At 41.7% G+C, this 15,621-nt stretch overlaps 1 pseudogene; it reads right to left on the reverse strand.

Annotated features, from left to right (window-relative positions):
- Positions 1–15,378, reverse strand: part of LOC121432300 — a 118,897-nt pseudogene extending 103,519 nt beyond the window's left edge.
- Between the last annotated feature and the right edge of the window lie 243 nt (positions 15,379–15,621).

The raw sequence follows: 15,621 nt of genomic DNA on the forward strand, positions 1-15,621 counted from the left end.
GACATTGAGTGGCAGAAAGTTGGTCAGAGCCTCATCATTGATAAGTGCATCTAATTCTCTCATTTTCAATCCTGGTGTGGATTATGAGGCAGAGATTTCCCTCTCTCAAGAACTTCAAATAGTAGGCTGAAATGATGGCACATTAAGGACACATACAACTCTGGGAGGTGGCCCACATCTGCCTGTAACTCCAGCTCTAGGAGATTGGACACCCTCTTCTGGCTTCCACAGTCAAAACATACACTTTCGTGCACATACCCATACACAGAAACACATACACACATGTGATTTTTAAAAATTAAATAAATATTTGAAAAGGACAATGTCAGATACAGGAAACTTGGGATGTGGATCCATTTTACGTGACTATGTTATACATGTTTGCTTCCTGATGAAGTGAGAAATGAACGCCCTGAACGTTTGCCATCAAATGAGAGTTTCTGTAGCCTGCACCTTTCAGTGTTATTTACTCTAGACATAACTGCCATGTTTGCTGAGAACTTGAGGTAATTTATTTCATTAAAACCATCCTACCATTAGATAATTTGTCAATTCCCTTTCCACGCATTCTACATATCTCCTACCAACTTGTCAAAGACAGCCACATATAGGGTGCTCCTGTCAAAAGTGATTTGGGGAAATGGGCATTGAATCAACAGGCAGGTGTGGCCTGGCTCCCCTCAGCAAGATGGCAGCTTCCTTTCCTGGAGCAGGGGTAGGGGCTCTAACAAAGGAGTTCTCCAGGTCCAGAGAAGCAAAGAAGAGATGTGCTGCTATGCCTCAGGGAATTTGAAAGGGACAGCAATGAAGACATGGCGGCCCCCCAGGGAAAGGTGCGGCTGAGGGATGTGTTGTTAGAGGGTTGGCATCTGAGGTTCTCCTCCAGCAGGAAGCAAGAACCAGAGTAAGGAAAAAAGTACAGAGTGAGCTGTGGGCAGTAAACATGGCTGTAATGTTGGAATGGTTACAACACCAACTTTCCCGATTTTTGCTATTTTATTTAATGTTTATTAAATTTTTAATTAACTTCATACAACAAATTAAGAAAGAAAACTGCCTTGTTGAAACTCAGGCTGTGTGAGCTTAGGGAAAATATCATCTCGCCTTACTGGGGCAAGTTTTCAGGGAGTGTTTTCAGGCATGTAGAATAGACACAGTACTTCACATCCCCGACTCTCCTCTGATTTGCCATCTTGGCCAGCCAGGGACTCTTCAACTCCTCACTGGGAGTAGTGACATGATTTTCTGGACAAAGAAAGAAAAATATGATGTCCCTAGTTCAAAAAGTATAAGTAACATGCAATTAGTTCAAATATAAAGCTGGGTGTAGTGTCATTGATCAGTGGTCCCAACCCTCCAGAGATTGAGACAGGGGGGATCATGAATTTGAGGGCAACCTAGGATATATAAGGAAACCTTTCTATGCCTCCGTGTGTGTGTGTTTATGTGCATGTGTGTATGTGCGTGTGTGTGTGTACGTATAAGTGTCAGTGTAAAACACAAATACAAAGCCTTATTCCACCATGGTGTCTGCATATGTAAGCCAATGTTTTTATTTGATAATTGATGATATTTGATATCATTCTACACAGAAAACTTAACCTTATACAATGCAAATACAAAAGTGCTCCACTCCTGTTCCCCAAATCAGTGAATTATTGACTTATTCTGTATAGCCCCACATGCAATATTCTTTACCAAGATGTGGGGATGCCATGCAATGTTAATTTAACCAAGACCTGTTGGGATGCCATACAATGTTAGCTTCATTTTATAATCCTCTCTAGAGCTAGGATTAAAGGCTTGTACCACTGTCATTAAAGGCATGCGCCGCCCAGTTTTTATGGCAACTAGTGTGGCTACTAGGATTAAAGGTGTGTGTCCTCATGGCTACTGAGATTAAAGGTGTGTGTTACCATGATCTGATCTGTAAGGCTGAACAGTGGAACTGTTTTACTCTCCTCTCAGATCTTCAGGCAGTCTTTATTTATTAAAATACAGTTAAAATCCATTACATTTCCCTTTTAGTCTAAAATAAAGGCTATAATTAATATAAGGAAACTATATACAATAGGTACAATGGCTATATACAATATATACAAGCAATAAATACATCAACCATGTCTAGTCCATTTGCATTTGACAAATTCAGAAAAAAATATTTCATATCTATCCTATCTTGGTAAGTCCAATTTACTTTCTACCATAACTTCATTTCTGCGTCTGGAAAACTATAACTACGGCTATCTAACCTTTAACTCTCAGAGACCCAAGAAGGAATACTAACTGAGTTCGCAGGAAGTGCAAGCAAACGATTCCCAAAAACTGTAAGTAATGACAGAAACATCTGGCTGCCTGGACAGTCACCCAAAGTTCCTCTGCAATGTTGGGGTATGCATCTTTGGCTTACAAACCTAGCATATCTATAATAATAATTTTCAAGGACTAGAAATTTGCATTACATTGTTAAATGAGCGTATAGGTATAACACCTTAAACAAGATTAGAAATGTCTGTAAAATATGTTTTAACAAAATTAAATTTATATCAATATACAAAATTTGCATACAATATACAAAAGTAAAACCAATGTAAAACATTTAAAACTAATAGTTGCTTTTTTTTGCAGGGCATAACTGATATTTATTTATTTATTTATTTATTTAAGATTTATGCCTCCTCCCCGCCACCGCCTCCCATTTCCCTCCTCATCCCCCAGTCAAGTCCCCCTCCCTCGTCAGCCCAAAGAGCAATCAGGGTTCCCTGAACTGTGGGAAGTCCAAGGACCACCCACCTCCATCCAGGTCTAGTAAGGTGAGCATCCAAACTGCCTAGGCTCCCACAAAGCCAGTACGTGCAGTAGGAAGAAAAACCCATTGCCATTGTTCTTGAGTTCTCAGTAGTCCTCATTGTCCGCTATGTTCAGAGAGTCCGGTTTTATCCCAGGCTTTTTCAGACCAAGGCCAGTTTGCCTTGGTGAGTTCACAATAGAACATCCCCATTGTCTCAGTGTGTGGGTGCACCCCTCGTGGTCCTGAGTTACTTGCTCATGCTCTCTCTCCTTCTGCTCCTTATTTGGACCTTGAGATTTCAGTCTGGTGCTCCAATGTGGGTCTCTGTCTCTGTCTCCTTTCATCGCCTGATGAAGGTTAATATTCAGGAGGATGCCTATATGTTTTTCTTTGGGTTCACATTCTTATTTAGTTTCTCTAGGATCACGAATTATAGGCTCAATGTCCTTTATTTATGGCTAGAAACCAAATATGAGTGAGTACTTCTCATGTTCCTCTTTTTGGGTCTGCCTTACCTCACTCAGGATAGTGTTTTCTATTTCCGTCCATTTGCATGCAAAATTCAAGAAGTCATTGTTTTTTACTGCTGAGTAGTACTCTAATATTTATATAATCCATACTTTCTTCATCCATTCTTCCATTGAAGGGCATCTAGGTTGTTTCCAGGTTCTGGCTATTACAAACAATGCTGCTATGAACATAGTTGAGCATATACTTTTGTTGTATGATAGGGCATCTCTTGGGTATATTCCCAAGAGTGGCATTGCTGGGTCCAGGGGTAGGTTGGTCCCGAATTTCCTGAGATACCACCACACTGCTGTCCAAAGTGATTGCACAAGTTTGCATTCCCACCAGCAATGGATGAGTGTACCCCTTTCTCCACAACCTCTCCAGCAAAGACTATCATTGGTGTTTTTTATTTTCGCCATTCTGACAGGTGTAAGATGGTATCTTAAAGTTGTCTTGATTTGCATTTCCCTGATCGCTAAGAAAGTTGAGCATGATCTTAAGTGTCTTTTGGCCATTTGAACTTCTTAATAGTTGCTTTTTAAACATAGATTTAATAGTCTACCTTTTTAAACTTATCATATATATATATATATATATATATATATATATATATCCCCTTTTTTCTTTTCAGAGTAGATTCAATAATCTACCTTTCTTATTCTCTCTCTCTCTCTCTCTCTCTCTCTCTCTCTCTCTCTTGTTCTATCTTTGATTTTTTTTTGAGACAGGGTTTCTCAATAGCCATGGAACCCATCCTAGAACTCATTCTGTAGACCAGGCTGAGTTTGAACTCATATATACCTGCCTGTTTCTGGATCCTGAGTGCTGGGATTAAAGACGTGCACCACCACTATTTGGCCTTTTTTTTTTTTTCAAAACAAGAACCTTGAATCTAATTTCCTTTGCTTAGCTTTTTTCCTGAACATTGTCAGTAACAACTTGTAACCAACACATTAAACAAAAACAAACATCCATAATATTTTTGGGGAGGAATGTGGTCATAGTTTTACAGGTTACTTCCTGCTGATTGGGGTCACTGATAATCTTATGGAAACCCAAAGAAAATTTAGATCTATAATCAATTCCTTACTAGAGTATTCTGTGAGGCTGGGTCATCTCAGCCAGCAGTGTTGAAGCTGTTCTGGATGTAGAACTCAGAGGAAACTGCAACAAATGTACTCTGAAACATTGGATCATCTGGGTCACCTGTTCCCATTGGAGATTTTTCAGAGGTCTTCTTTGATCATACCTTATTTTTCTTAAGCAAGAATGAATCCACAGCCTTTCACTTCCTGTGGAAACAAAAGCAAAACCTCTTTTCCAAAGTAACATATCTTTTGAATTAAATTTTGAAGTCAAGGCATTTTCAAAATATATAAGTTGGATTAATGGAGCATTTATAATCAAAAGCCTTTTAACAGCTATTGCTCCTTCCTCAGCAGTCAAACAATTCAAAGATAACACAATAATATACAGTATCCAGATTCTCTGTATATTTTGCATCTTTACATGGAAGCTAAGCAGGAATAGTACAGAGCTGAGAGTGCTAGTTTTTCTCCCGAACCCAAGGGACTAGACTAGGTTTGGGTCCTGTTCCTAGAGGTGGACTTTCACTCCCGACTCTAACCTGGGCTGGTAGCTAAAAAGTCTCAGGCAAATGGCATTTTCATGAATTTGTACCCTGTAGTATTTGGGGTGGCAGGGCTGCGTCCCCAACACCCCAGCCGCCTGCTCGGCTAGCTTATGCCCCAAAATAACAACACGCAAACTATATTCATTTAATCACTGCTTGGCCCATTCTCTTCTAGGCTAATTCTCACATATTAATTTAGCCCATTTCTAATCATCTGTGTGTAGCACCCCAAGGTGCGCTTACCGGGGAGATTCTAGCCTAGTCCATCCTGGGTCGGAGCTTCATCCCGGGAGCGGGGCATGGCGTCTCTCTCAGGCGTCTGCTCCCGAGAGCAGAGCGGTCGAGACTGAGCTCACTTCCTCTTCTTCCCAGCGTTCTGTTCTGTTTACTCCTCCAACCTATCCTCTAACCAATAAAATGGGCCAAGGCAGTTCCTTTATTAGCCAATGACCTTCCTCCATCAGTACCCCAAAAAGTCGGGTGCCAAATGAAGCACAATTAAGAAAAACTCAGAGAGAAATTAGGGTTCAACTTGAAGACCTGAAAAGCAAAACGGCCCGCCACTGGCTCTGACCTTAATCTCAGTCTGAAATGGTGATCCTGCCTCCCGGAATCTCAGAAGGAGACTGCCTGACTGAGAGCTGTTTCCTCCCATTTTATAATCCTCTCTAGGGCTGGGATTCAAAGTGTGGACCATCATCATTAAAGGCATGCACCGCCCAGTTTCTAAGGCAACTAGTCTTGCTACTGGCATTAAAGGTGTGTGTTACTATAATCTGGTCCGTAAGGCCAACCAGTGGGATTGTTTTAGTCTCAGATCTTCAGGCAGTCTTTATTAAAAATACAGTTAAAATCCACTACACACCTCCCTAGCATTGGCATTAAAAGGGCATGCCACCATGTGCTCACTTTCACACAGATGCTGAGCCAGCCCTCTAGCATTTTACTGACTGAGCCATCTTTCCAGACTCAATATCTGATGAATTTTAAGTACAGCATGTCAGCATGAATGGAAAACATCGGTTCGTAGAGCACGGTACCCTTGTACTTGCTCTCAGATCCACTAAGTTCCCATGGTTGCACAACTTGATTCACTAAACACCACTGAGAGAGAGAGAGAGAGAGAGAGAGAGAGAGAGAGAGAGAGAGTATTCAACAGCATTTAAGAACACTTATTGCTCTTCTAGAATACCCAACCTTTGTTCCCAGCACACATGTGAGGTAACTCCACTGCCACCTATAATTCCAACTCTAGGGGACCCAATACCCATTTCTGTCACCGTGCCCCCGCATACACATGACTTGCATACAAGGACATACAAATACAGTCTTTTAAAATCTTTAAAAGATTATTAGTAAATCCAAGATAGCAGAAGCAAAGTATCACCAACAATGGGGTCCTTCTAGTCGTGGCTACTATAAGTTTGTGAAGTTGACTTTGCCCTTAACCTTCATGGCTTCCAGAGAAATATATACTTTCTCTTTTGTGAATGGCTCTGTCCTTGTCTTTCCAGATCTGAAGCTAGGCATCATGTTTAGCAGTGACATGCTTTTATGTTTTATCCAGTTTCTTCTGGAGGTCAGTATCATGGGGCTAGGGTCCAGCCAAGTTATTCATGTCTAACAGACAGCCTAAGTGGATGGAACACCTCAGGACAAGCAAAATCCTTTCATGACAGGCCATGGCTCTGAGTATTTCTGCACACACTAGCTTGTGCCTGTCCCTCACCATCTACTGGAGCAATTCTTCCTTGTTTTTCTTACCAGTCCAGTCCTTGGGCTTCTCATCCTCAAAGGAAGATGCTACTGGGCAGCAGAAAGCAAAGAGATGGGCTGAGTAGTGAGGGCAAGCATAAACCTGAGCCTTTGATAATCACTAATTCTAAGTTAATAAGTCACTTAATCAAGAAGCAGTATTGGCAATGGCCCTGAATCTAAAGTATGTCACACTCAAGTTATGTCTTCCACTTCATTCTCATTCTAATTCTCAACTCCCTTCTGTAAATAAACTGAATATTGTAGTATTAATTTACTCTTTTATTTTAGAGATTGTATAACCGTTTAATACATGTCACCAGGACAAAGCCCTTCCAAACACTGCCAAAGGGCAGAGAACTCAACTTGGCTTCCCCACATCCATGCCTCGCTCTCAAATTCTGGTTTATCACCTCCTGACATTTGGCATTTACAGCTTGCAGAATGGCTTGTAAACAACCCAAAGAGACTGGTGGAAATCGGCTCCCTCATTCCTGCCTGTGCAGCACCGGGCAATCCCAGGAGTAAAATATTCATTAGCAGTGATCACTTGGATGACATCACCAGTCATTTGCTTCATTCGCTCCCTAACACATGATAATTTCACTTGGATAATACCACACATAATGCAGAGTTATTGGCAAGGGCTTTGAACTCCACCACCCCCCAAGTCATCTTAGGCTTAACCCTTTGAACACTGAATCATTCAGTCCGCCCTGTATCTCTCCACTGTGAGTCTGGAAATCAGCCAAGAACATAGCATATTAAGGTTTCCTAAAAGCCCTTGACAAACTGCCTGAGATGTAAGAAGTAGGGAAGGGCAAAATTGATGACTATTTGCTTGATAAATATTTCTAGTGGAAGATATGTTAGCCACAGAGGATGGCTGGGGGGAGGGAGGAGACATCTCCAAGGGGACCTTGTTCCATTTCAGTTGTCAAAGCCCTTCTTTCCCCCAAATAACCTCTGTTCTTACCCTATCATCATGGGTAGGTTTAGTCCGATTCTGCAGCTTGATAGGATGAAGTCATACTCTGTGGACTTGAAGCAATGGCCTTTCTCACTATCTTCTCATTTAGGATTGGGCCTCTGTCTTAGGGTCACTATTGCCCTGATGAACACCATGACTAAAAGCAAGTTAGAGAGGAAAGGGTTTACTTCTGTGTATACTTTCAGGTAACGGTCCATCAGTAATGGAAGTCAAGGAGAAACAGAGAAGGAACCTGGAGGCAGGAGCTGATGCGGAGGCCATGAACGGGAGCTGCTTATTGACTTGCTCCTCATAGCTTGCTCAGCCTGATTTCTTTTAGAACCCAGGACCAGCAGCCCAGGGATGGCACCAGCCACACTGGTCTGGGACCTCCCATATCAATCATCACACACAAAAAGATGCCGCCTGAATTTGTCTACAGGCAATCTGGTGGAGAAATTTTCTCAGTTGAGTTTCCCTCTTCCCAGATCACTCCATCTTATGTCAAGTTGACAAAATCAGCCAGTGCACGTGGTAAATTGTATAAAGCAAGAGAAATTATTCCCATTGAACTAAATAAGGATATTTATGTTCTTTCCAAGAATAACCTCATGTCTATAATTTGAGATATCTGAGTAATTATTTTAGACATAGTCTTAAAAATGAAATTGTAAAATCATGAAACAGAATACTTAATTTTGATAGATGATCCCTAATTTTCTGACTTGTACAAACTCATATTCCTGCCATCAATACTCACAGCTATTTCACAGTATTACTTGACTTACATCTTGATTGAGCTTTTCTGGTACATTTTCCAATATGCAAATGGTATCCTCTGCATCCTCTCGAAAACTTGCTTGTTGGTTTTCACTTGTGTCTCCGCATTAATTTTGAGCAGCAATGAATGTACTTTTTCTGTTCTCTGTCAATATTGCAAACAGCATCAGGAGAAGTAATGCACAAGATTGTAATCTGATTTAAAAGAAAGAAAAACAAAGTGGCAAAGGGAAAACAAGAGGAATTCTCATGGAAACCACTATCAATAAACGGCTAACAAAAGAGAATAAATAAGGCAACTTTTATATTAACAGGCTCATCCTCATAAATACTAGCTCTACTCTCCTTTTGAATGAAGAGTAGCATTTCTTCCAAGGGTATTGCTGTGATTTTATTTATCCATCATCATTTCGGGATAAGGGACCATTGGGTGTTCCTAGCATTTCCTGTTGTGGACCGTGACGATGAGGGGGTGCAGGATAATCATCTGGAAGTAGTGATCCTCTTTTGCCAGAGTGTTCTCTCAGCTTCGTCCTAAATGAGTGTGATCTAAAGTGGTTAAACAGGTGTGGTGTGTGCACTCGTGACTGAATCCTCTGCCACACTTCACCATGACTCAGTGAGGTTGCAATTGCTACTCATTCTTATTCTGGTAAACAAATCCTTTTGATGCTAATTTGTGCATTTTGCTATATGCCGATGGGTTTTTAAAACATCCCTCCTCTTCCCTCATGTTCTACTGTCTCCTTCTGGCCCCTTCTTCCTCTCCTCACCTAGTCTCTCTTTCTGTGTTTGTTTGTTATTTATATTACCCCCCTCCCCACAGGCAATGTACCCAGGCTAAACACAAACTCAAAACCCTATTGGTCAGCCTCCCTGATGCTAGGACTTTTGGTGAAGGCCAATCCATCTTGAGGGGCCTCAGGGCTACTTATAGAGTTTCTTGGTACACCCATTGCCTACAATTAGCAATGCAGGATATATATTTTCTTGGTAACAGGGAAACTTTATTTTACTTAAGATAATCCATAAACATATCTAAATGAAAAATAAGAAAAAGTGAACATATTAAAGAAAGAAGTTTGACTATAAATGTAGTTTTCAGAATAATATACATGATTCCATTTCTGAGATAGCAAGTTCATGAACACAATTGTAATTTGTTCATTACAAATTAATGAACCTATTACATTTCTTATGGTAAAGAAGAGAAAGAAGAGTGTGAACCTAGGAAAAAGAAATTACTGAGGCAGCTTTGATTTTATATGTGATTTTTAATTTGGCTCCTAAACATCTTGAAACAATAATGACACCATTGGAAAAACAGTTGATATTAGAGTTAAAGATAGGTAAAGCTTTCATACTAGTTTATATTCCTAACTTTTTATAAATAAAAATAAGCCTGGTTGGGGAAAGGGTAAGAAAGAAAAGACAGCTGGGAGGCAGCTCCACTAGTAAGAGAGCTTGCTGCATGAGGTCCTGAATTCAAATTCTCAGAGCCCAGGTAGGAAGCATGATGGGTTGTTATGTTTGTGACTCCACACTGTGGGGATGGAGCAGGAAAGTTGATGAGGTTTGTGGGTCACCAGGCTAGCTCTAGTTCAGTGAGAGACCCTGGGAAAAGGGAATAAGGTGCAGGAAGATGGAGCTGAACAGGGTCATCCTCCTTTAAACACAACCATATACTCGTGCACATACATCAGAGACACTTGCACACACACACAGACACACGGGAAGGGAGGGTGAGGGAGGAAGGAAGGAAAGAAGGGAGGAGAAAGAGAGGGAGGGAAGAAGGGAGACAGAGAGGGGGGAGGGAAGAAGGGAGACAGAGGGGGGAAGGAAGAAGGGAAACAGAGAGGGAGGGAGGGAGGGAGGGAGGGAGGGAGGGAGGGAGGGAGGGTGAGAGCCAGAGAGAGAGAGAGAGAGACCAAGTCCACAGGTCCACCCACCCCTCCCACTTCCTGGGAAGCTCCCTGTCCAGAATTGACCCACCAGACCTTACTCTCCACATTGCACATTTCAACCTGTTCAGACTTATTCATAAAACATTCCCTTTGGTTTTCAGTCATCTGCATTTTCTTTATTATATTTAGGAAGATTTCATCTTAGCAGTTTTCATAGGATCTACTTTCATGCAAGCAAAAACTTTTCCAATGAATTTTCTGTCTTTCATTTTTCCATTGTGAACACACACACACACACAAGCACACACACACACATTCACACACACACTCACATACACTCCTGAGAACTGTTATAAAACACTTTCCCATAGTCTATCATTGTTACAAGGTCATATTTCTTCACAAGGAAAATGATTTCTCTTCTCTGTATTTTAAAATGCATACCTATGTGCTTGTCTAAGCCAGCACATGTACTTTAGATGACCAAACGCCTCCGTTCTCATTGCTCTTGTTCCTCAATGGCCGCCATCCTCATCATCGGTCCTCCTACCCATAGTCTTATATTAAACTGGTTCAGTCTGGTTCAGTTCTCCTTGGCTTCTGACCAACAGTTTTACCAAAGTCTCAGTCTCAGGATCCTAGCATTTCTTAGGATGTCCGTCCCTCAAGCTCTTTATACCTAAATGACTACCAGGCTGTCTATAACATGCCTGGATCATGTGTGTCTCACCCCATACGTCATGAAATGGTGACATTTCTGCATTTTTGTCTGCCATTACCCAGTGTTCTGTAAAAGTCTAAGTTTTGTTTTATTTTTTTAACTCTCTTTTGCAAGAGTCTCACATCCACACCCCCAACTAATGTTCAGAGAAGTTTGACAAAGACATCAACAATTGCTAAGACCTGTAGATGCAGCCTCTCACAGTGATGCCCTTCAATCTATCACAGTTAACTCACTGTGTTCTCAGTCACAAGACCTTAAACTGGTGTGTGTGTGTGTGTGTGTTTGTGTGTGTGTGTGTGTGTGTGTGTGTGTGTATGTAGGGAGGTTAGAGGTTAACATCAGGTATTATTGTTCATGTCTTCTTTTGCTGAGGCAGAGTGTCTTGCTGTTTGTCATAGCGCTTGTTGATTCAGCTATTCCAGCTAGGCAGCTTGCTCCAGGAGCTCTTGTCTCTGTATCCCAAGCAGTGGGATTACAGGTAAGTCACTATTCCCCATCTCCACTTGGCTTATGTGAGTGCCGGTCATGCAAATTCTGCTACTTCTGCTTATGTAGGAGGCACAGTATCCACCAAGCGATCTTCCCAGCTACAAAACTAGCATTTTCAGTATTCCTTTTCTACTGTTTGAATCAACCCAAGAAGGCTACCCAGAGTCAGATGAGCTGGGATCCATGCCAACCGTCTCTTGGACCACCTTCTCTTATGTGTATGTAAATATTCCCAAATTGGGAGATTCAGAAATTACTCTTCTGTATTTGACAGCTGTTTCCACCATTTCCTCTTCTGCATTCCAAGGATGTGGATGCCCATACACTGCTTCTGTGATGTGTAGCTTCCTCTCTGCCATTCCATTGTAACCCCTGCCGCCGCCTACAGTGCTTCCCAGTGAGTTCCTGATGACCTCAGTCCCTTCTTCCATAACCACCTTGATTCCATTCAGCATCCCCCTCTTCTCCTCGCCCTTCACATTACTTTTTATGTGGCAGTTCATTTTAACTGACGCATAATAACCATGAACATCGTTGGCTACAGTGTAATATTTAAACATATGTATACAATATATGATGACTGAACAAGGGGAAATTTCCTATTCATTCTCTCAAACAACTAAAGATTTTCTGTGTCAGGGGCATTAAAAAAAATTCTCTTCTTGACCTTTTGAAACCCCTACTGAAGTACTTCTGACTGTAGCTGCCTTCCTGTGTGAGAGAAAGCTAGACTGCGGTCTACCTGTCTGACCTATGTGCTTCCAATCATCTTTTCTTTACCCCGCCCCTTTTGCCACCCTCTACTAAAGCACTACCAGCCTTCTAATTCCACAAGGTTAACGTTTGTAGCTCCCAAGTGTGGGTGAACTGTTCAAGAGGTGTCATTCTATGCCTGGTTTATTCCCCTTGATATGAAGGTACATTTGTAAAATGGTACAAATGACAAGGTTTCATGTTTTGTGTGAGAGCAATGCCATCTGTTGTGATTGTGTAGATGGGTCCCATTTTTTCACACACAGTCACTAACCCTCACTTATGCTGATCCCATAGTGGAGTTATTGTGGTTGCTACTGCAATAAACTGGGCAGTAACGACAGCTCTCAGGCATGATTGAGTTCACCTAGATTGCTAATGTTTGATACTCACTGTTTGCTGCTTTCTTTTATGCCTGCCTGTTATTGACCATTTTTTCCAGTGTTATAGGTTGAACGTGGTGTGTGTGTGTGTGTGTGTGTGTGTGTGTGTGTTGAACATGCCGAGTCAGCATCTCACCACAGAGCTGATTCCCTGCTTCCTATCTCCTCTTTTATTTTTTATTTATCACAAGACAGGGTCTCACTAACTTGCTCAACTCTGGCTTGGAGGTCACTCTGCAGCTCAGAAAGGTCTTGAACTGTGATCCTCCTGCTTCATCCTCTGCAGTAGCTGAGATGACAACCCTGTGGCATTTAAGCCAGGATATCAGTTGATTGTGTCTTTTTAATACAATCACTCTGAGAAACTGTCTTGTTGGATTGGAATACATCCTGTGACTTGGTGAAGACTTCCTTCTGGCAGAACTCCTCCATGGTGTCTTCACGGGCTCCTTTTTCTATTTTCCATTTTCTCTGGTTTCCTGCTTTCACAGTAGCTTACAGTAGCCTGAGATTTCTTTCACGCCTCTCAGATACTGACAGCTCGGCTCAGCTGCTTCCTTTCTGGATGGCCTAGCTCAGTGAAAAAGCTTCTTTGTCTCTCACCATCGAGGTTCCATTTCAGAACTGGTTTCTCTGCTCATGACTCCCATTTCCTTAAGAAGCCTCAGAGGTAATTGACTGCTTTGATTTGTTGATGTTTCCTGTTCAATTCTGTATAATTTTATTATCATAATTGGGTTTATTCTGGGTATTCCAGAGTGTATCTTTCTTATATGGCTGGGGTAATTATGTTTATATTGGATTGTTCTAGCAATAAAGACATGACCTGACAGCTGTATACTACCAGTCCCCTAGACTCTGCTGAGCTGGTACCCATTTTCCCCAGATGGTGCTGGATAAAATGAGGGAGATTTATTGTTCAAACAAGGAAGTCCAGAGGAAAGGCCATGTGGGGCTGCTTCTCCAGAGCCTCCCCATATATCCTTTCCTCAAGGGACAACCAAACTTCATCAAGATTTATGTCTCAGTGTATTATTCTTTATAACTATACGTAAACATTTGCTATGGTCAATCTCTGTCGCTGTTTCTGCTTCCTCTACAGCTGGGAGAAAGTGATGGAACATCAGCAGGTTTGCCCGACTTTGAAAATGTCTCTGTATGATGGGTAGAGCTTCCAACTAATGCTGAAACCTTTCCAAGTATTACCCAGGATGCAGTTCAAATGGAGGCTATAAAAAGCCTTGCTGAGCTTCGCTCATAGCTGTCCCTCGTCCCCTGTGTAGCTGCTATGGAATGCAGAGGCTGTAGCTGCTGCTTCCCAATTCCCTTGTCATCCTCTCCAGATGATCTTCTTCAAGAGAATAAATATTGTGCTCCATGTATTTGTATGGTCTAGGAGATGAGTTTCAAAATATTGCATATGTGTGTGTGTGTATATGTGTACCTGTATGTGGATGTTCCTGTGTGTGGATGTGTACAAGTGTGCACATTCAACTGTATGCATATGTGCCTGTGTATGTGAGTTTGTGTGCATGATATGTGTGTGCATGCATGTATGTACATGCTCCTATGCAAGTGTGTGCATGCATGCTCATATGTATGCTTATGTCTGCATGTGTGTGAGTGCATTCATGCATGTTTGTATATGTACAAACATGTATATGTACATGTACATGTACAAACATGTATATGTGTGTGTAAATGTGTACCTATATGCAGGCACATGTCCATAATCATGTCTGTGCATGCATATGTCTGTGTGAATGCAAATGTGTGTGAGTGATATTGGGTGCCTTCATCACTGGCTCCCCACCTTATTGTTAGAGAAAGGGTCTCTCATCAAAGCGGGAGCCCTTTGATTTGGGTACATGGGCGGCCAGCGAACCCCAGAGATTGTCTTACCTCTGACTCCTGTTGTTGCTGTGCTGGGGTTGCTCTTACCAACATCATGCTGGCTTGCTTTTGTGGGTGCTGGGGACCCACACTGAGGCCCTCACACTTGTGTGGCCAGCACTTTACTAAGTGAACTACCTCCCCAGCACTGAGTGCATCCAGTATTTCACCTTTTTCTTTTTCAGAGAGTTAGATTTCATTGGGAGGGTTTTGATTCCAGCTTGTTTCATGCTGGTTTTTCATCCTGCCTCTGGAGTCTTCTCAGTGGCTCTTGATTTCTGGTTTTGCCTATGATATCTCCACATGTAGCTATTGGGTAGTGGTTTCTTTCTCTCGTGCTTTGTAGTAGCATCCTTTTGTTTATTTTATGCTGGCTTACAGCTGCCCGGCCCTCTCTGTCTGGATCTCCGTCTTTCTTCTTTATTTCCCCAGCATATGATGCTGTAATGATGTAGCTGGCTAGCCTAACATTATTTCTTTATAGTTAAATCTGCTTCACTATCCTGCTTATCTATTGCTCTATACAAATTAACTCAGACAATGTGACTTTAAAATAATACGCATCAGTCTTTTCTCAATCTTTGGAAGATAACTGACCTCAAATTAATAATTTAAATTGAGTTTCATTTATTTTGCTATAGCCAGTCAATGTTAAGACTGGAGTAATCGGGATATTCCCACCCATATTTCCAGCTGGGATGGAAAAGATTCCAATACCTGGAGCTACAGCAGCTGGAGGAACTTGGGCATCTCTTTCCGTCATTATCATTTTGCCATGCAGTTTCTCCACCATGGTGGCCATGAGATCAAGGCCACAGCAAACTCCTACCCAAGTTCATAGACTCCATCTCTTGCTCTGGAAAGGGGATGATCCTAACGGGGTCTTTTAGTCTATATATATGGTGTGAACACTTTCAGGTAAAAAATAAATGGTTTGCAGGATCTACCCTCCGGGTACAGTAATCCACTCTATTTCAAAATTAGAAATCCACTGATGTCCCTTGCCTTTCCTCAAAAGACTGCCCAAAGCCTTGAT

The sequence above is a fragment of the Microtus oregoni genome, unplaced genomic scaffold (genome assembly GCF_018167655.1).
Source record: "Microtus oregoni isolate MIOR12 unplaced genomic scaffold, Mior012 000034F_ref0000314, whole genome shotgun sequence".
NCBI classification, from domain to species: Eukaryota; Metazoa; Chordata; class Mammalia; order Rodentia; family Cricetidae; genus Microtus; species Microtus oregoni.